This window comes from Fukomys damarensis, unplaced genomic scaffold (assembly GCF_012274545.1).
Source record: "Fukomys damarensis isolate Sample0158 unplaced genomic scaffold, DMR_v1.0_HiC HiC_scaffold_14, whole genome shotgun sequence".
NCBI lineage: Eukaryota > Metazoa > Chordata > Mammalia > Rodentia > Bathyergidae > Fukomys > Fukomys damarensis.
The window spans coordinates 70,156,917-70,162,141 of record NW_022900926.1 but is presented as its reverse complement, the minus strand read 5'-3'; the positions used below and the strand labels follow the sequence as shown (position 1 = coordinate 70,162,141).

At 37.8% G+C, this 5,225-nt stretch overlaps 1 pseudogene; it reads right to left on the bottom strand.

The window, feature by feature from the left end:
- Window positions 1-3,843: 3,843 nt before the first annotated feature.
- Window positions 3,844-5,115, bottom strand: LOC104866663 (annotated as a pseudogene).
- Between the last annotated feature and the right edge of the window lie 110 nt (window positions 5,116-5,225).

Sequence of the window (5,225 nt, the reverse complement as noted above, 5' to 3'; positions counted from 1 at the left end):
TGAAAATAGCCATACTTCCAAAACTGCTACACAGATTCAATGCAATGCCAATTGAAATTCCAACAGTATATTCCACAGAACTAGAGAAAATAATGCAAAAGTTAATTTCGAACCAGAAGAGACCTAGAATAGCAAAAGCAATTCTAGGCAACAAAGACATGGCATGGGGTATTGCAATCCCCAATTTAAAACTATACTATAAAGGCATTGTGATAAAAACAGCATGGTACTGGCAAATAAAAACACCTGAGGATCAGTGTGGTAGATTGGAAGATGCAGAAACAAGTCCAGATATGCTAAACTACCTCATCTTTTGACACAGGAGCCAACCATCCTCAGTGGGGGAAAGATAGCCTCTTTAATAAATGGTACTGGAAAAACTGGATTTCAACCTGCCAAAGATTAAAACTAGGCCCATATCTTTCACCATGCACTAAACTAAAATCCAAATGGATTAAAGATCTAAATATTAAAAAAGAAACACTGTACTTGCTGGAAGATAAGTTAGGCAGAACTCTCAAAGACATTGGCATAGGAAAAGACTTTATGAACAAATCCTCAGTAGCATGGGAAGGAACTAGGACAAAGAATCAACAATTGGGATCTCATCTTTTTAAAAAGCTTCTTCACTGCAAGAGAAACCAATAGAGCTAAGAGACAACCAATTATGTGGGGGAAATTTTTTTACCAGCTGTTCTTCAGACAAAGGTCTACTATCCAGAATATATAAAGAGCTCAAAAAATCAGCCCCCCCAAATTAAAAATCCCAGTTCATAAATGGGCATCTGAAATGAACAAATATTTCTCAAACAAAGAAGTAAAAGCAGCAAATAAACATGAAAAAATGTTCAACATAATTGATCATTTGAGAAATGCAGATGAAAACAGCACTGAGATTCCACCTCATCCCAGAAAGAATGGCTGCTATCAAGAAATCAACCAATAACAGATGTTGGTGGGGTTGTGATGAGAAAAGAAAACTTCTTCATTGTTGGTACAAGTGTAGACTGGTGCAAACACTCTGGGAACCAATATGGAGATATTTTAAACAACTAGGATTAGAAGTCCCATTTGACCCAGCTATTCCCCTGCTGGGTATCTTCCCTAAAGAATTACAAGAATCATACCGCAGTGGTATATGCTCACCCATGTTATAGCGGCACAGTTTGTAATAGCTAAAACTTGGAAACAGCCTAATTGCCTATCAACTTCAGACTGGATAAAGAAGATGTGATTTTATTTATAAAATGGAGTACTACTTAGCCATAAAGCATGAGAAATTAGAGAGATTTATAGCTAAGTTGATGCATATTGAGGACATACTCTTATGTGAAATTAATAGGACACACATGTAAATACAGAACAGTTTCTCTGGTGTGATAAACTAAAAGTTTAAAGAAGGATCAAAATGTATAGTCGATGTTGTGTAATATGAAAAAAGGTCTAAAGGTGGAGGGGAAGTGGGAGGGGTAGGCAAAAGTTAAGGGAAAAGAAAAAAATGAGAAAAGGAAAAAATGGAAACAAAATCTTTGTAAATAGGAAAAGGTGGAGAGGGTGATGGGAGGTCAAAGGAATGGAGAAAAAAGTTTTTTTTTTTAATTTTTAAAAAGTAGAAAAAATTATTGAGAGAGATAGCTCCTGAGAGACAAGAGGGGACATAAAAGTGGATTGCTAGTAAGCCTACTTCTCAAAGGAATTTTTATAAAGCAAAATTAAAAACTGGGTACAAAATTACAAGGTGGATAAAATGTGGTCAAAACTAAGATCAATAATGTTACATGAATAGCTGCTTAGGTAATATTGATCCAGGGGGGAAGTAGGTTATGTAGCAAATGTACAAAGAACAAAGTCCCTTTTAAGAAGAGATGGATCAGAAAAACATGGTCACTCACCTAGTTGACTGATGTCACTCAGGTGACTTTATTGGACCAGGTGTTACCAATTATAGCATAATCTTCCATTTATTGCTTATCCCTTGGGGAGGCATGTATGTTTGGTCATTTCATCTTTATCTTGAGGCCTGGCCTTCAAAAGATGTAGCTTCAGCCACAGTTGTAATATGTTCTTATCTTCTGCACTGACTCCCTCAAGGCCCTAGCCCTGTCTGACTGCCTGTAATATTTTTACCTAATTTAGTTGTCTAAAATAATTGGAGGTGGTAAACTTTAAGAGATGGGGCCCAGTGGTAGGTTCTTAGGTCATTGGAGGTTGTCTTTGGATATGGGACTAGAGCCTCTGTGGCTTCCTGTTTGAAGATGTGATCTCTTGCTCCTGCTTACACTTCCATCATCAGTCATAAGACCCATACCAGAGCCTGTACCATACTTTTCACACTTTTAGCTTCCTAAATTGTAAGCTAAATAAACCTCTGTTCTTTATAAAAATTAGCCTATCTCAAATATTTCATTATAATAACAGAAAAATGAACTAATATACCATTGAGTTGATCAATAAAATTTGGGACTAAGCTTAGGAAAAGATAAGAAATTGAAATAGAGATATGGGGATTATTATAAATTGAACTATATGAACTTCTAACATGCAATCAAATTTTATCTATAAAAATGATAATTTCATTAAGGAAAGTATTTCATATTTGAAAATATAAATAGAATGCTACAGGTAGTTTAGGACTTGGAAAACACTGACTTGTAATGGTGAACAAAGAGAAACTTTGAAGAAAATTTCAAAGAATTGGTAGGAGATAGAGCTATAGGGAAAATTCAAGACAGAATAATGATATAGAGCCCAGAGTAACAAGGCTTATGAAGAAAGAGCTGGTGTTCAGGAGCCTCAAAAACTAAGGACAGAATTAGAAGGACAGAAAAGAATTTGTCAGTTGGGAGGTAATGGTCATCTCAGCAGAAATTTTAGCTGAAAGATGGTACAAGAACTTCACTGTAGAAGGCCAAAGGAGAGGATTGGTGGCAGTTTTACTTTCATGTTTTGTTTTGAAATACTAAAGGTGATTTGTACATATTTATGAGTAAAAAGAAAAATGAGAGAAAAGAAAATAATTGAAGACAGAAGAGAAAGAGGTCTAGGTCCTAGAGGAAGCACAGGAACAGACTTGAATGCATAGGAAGAAAAGTTCTCCCAGATAGAAGTGAGAGAGACAGTTTACTAAAGGCAGTTTTGTATCCCTACCCAATATGTGTATTTTCACTCATGCACACAGATTACATTCATTAGTGCTATTATGTTGTCATAAGACAAAAACTTTCCTCAGAGATCAAGAAACCAGAGGTGTTACTAACCAAAACACCTCTCCTGAGGTTGCCTTTATGTGTTGGGGACTCCTTCCTTGAAGGCTGCAGCATCTTAGTGCCCTGCTATGATAGTTAATCGTGATTGACTGGATTAAGAAAGAGACACTTAGCAGATTAGTAAAACACACTTCTGGTGTGTCTGTGAGATTGTTTCCAGAGATGATTGGCATATAGGCCAGCAAACTGAGGGGGAATACCCAACCTGATTGTGGATGGGACCAACCAATGGGCTTACAGCCAAGACAGAATGAAAAATTGGAGAAGGAAGAAGTTGGCCTGTGCTAAATTCTGTTGGAGCAGGTATATCTTTTGCTGCTGTCAATGTCTGACTGTGGACTGAAACCTCCAAAACTATATAACTTTGCTATTTTTTCATTATTCAGTTTTTATTCATAACCATAAGCTTAATTCTGAAATCCAGCTACATTTGGAGAGGAGCAAGAAAAATATGAAACCCAAAGAACTGCAGTGAGAGCCGAGATGATGGGATGTTGTGAGCAAATAAATGCAGACGGCACTCTCCGGAGCTAGAGAAGAATGATTTTGTAGTCATGATACACACAAGTCAAATGCATTAGAGTTGCCCACAGTCAGTGAGGATGCATCTTCTTACTGGTCTTGCCATTTCTGGACTCAAAGTTCTCCATGCTCTCCACATGTTCATGCTTTCTTTCACCTTCCCAAAGACCGTATGCTTGCCATCCAACCACTCAGTCTTGACAGTGCGGATGAAAAACTGGGAACCATTTGTGGTTGGTCCAGCATTCACCATGGACAAGATGCCAGGACCTGTGTGCTTCAGGATGAAGTTCTAGTTATCAAGTTTCTCCCTGTAGATGAACTTGCTACCAGTTCCGTTGTGGCATGTGAAGTCAGCACCCTGGCACATGAATCCTGGAATAATTCTGTAAAAGCATTAACCCTTATAACCCTTATATGGGTTATCTTATAACCCATCCTTTATCCCCGGTGCTCAGAGTATGAAAGTTTTCTTCTATATTTGGAACTTTGCCTGCAAACATCTTGAGGGAGTAGTGTCTGAAGGGCTAGCCATCAGCAGTGACATCAAAGAACAAGGTGAGGTTGACTGTGGTTGGTATTTTTTCAGGTATTTGTTACAGCAACAGAAAGCTAACTAACATACTGTCTTAGTTACTTTTCTCATTTCTGAGACAAAATACCCAACACTCAAAGTTAAAGCAGGAGAGCTTTATTTTGGCTCACAATTTGTAGAGGTTTCAGTTCAGTGGTGGCTGGCTCCATGGCAGGGTGGAATGGCAGAGGAAAAACTATTCATGACAGGAAGAAGGCAGCAAGAAGCAGGAAGCAACAAATGACAAAAGATACAACTATTGACAAGTGATAAGTGGCAAGAGCAGCTTCTTTCTGTCCCTTTATAGTCTATCTAGGCTACTTGCCCTGGGAAGGTAGCACTCTCAACTAGAACTGTGCCAAACCAATCAGTGGACTAACTTAGTAACCACATACCTTTAATTCCAGCCTCACACACTCTAGATCTGAAGAAGCCCCACCTATGATTGCACGAGACTTTTTGAGGGGGGTCATCTAAATGCAAGCCACAACACATACTATTCCTGTTTTTCTCATCACTGTGAAGCCAAAGTGCTAAGATTATCTTATATTTATAGTTGCTTATTCAAGTCATCTAATTAGAATAGTGAGGAAATAGGATTATGAACATATACTTTTCTCATCCATTGAAATTAATAAATGAAAGACCCAACAGACCAACCCTTTAACAAAAGAGATTGCAAACCATTAGCTAAGGGACCTAAGTTGTCAATTGAATATGGGAAATATGAGCTATTGGTCACATACGGAACATTGCTAGTAAGAGAAAAGAAAAGTTCCACCCAAACCCCTAATTATCCACTTATGGCTCTGTATTTGGCGTGAGAGCTCTATCTGTCCCAAAATATGCTCAATAATATATCT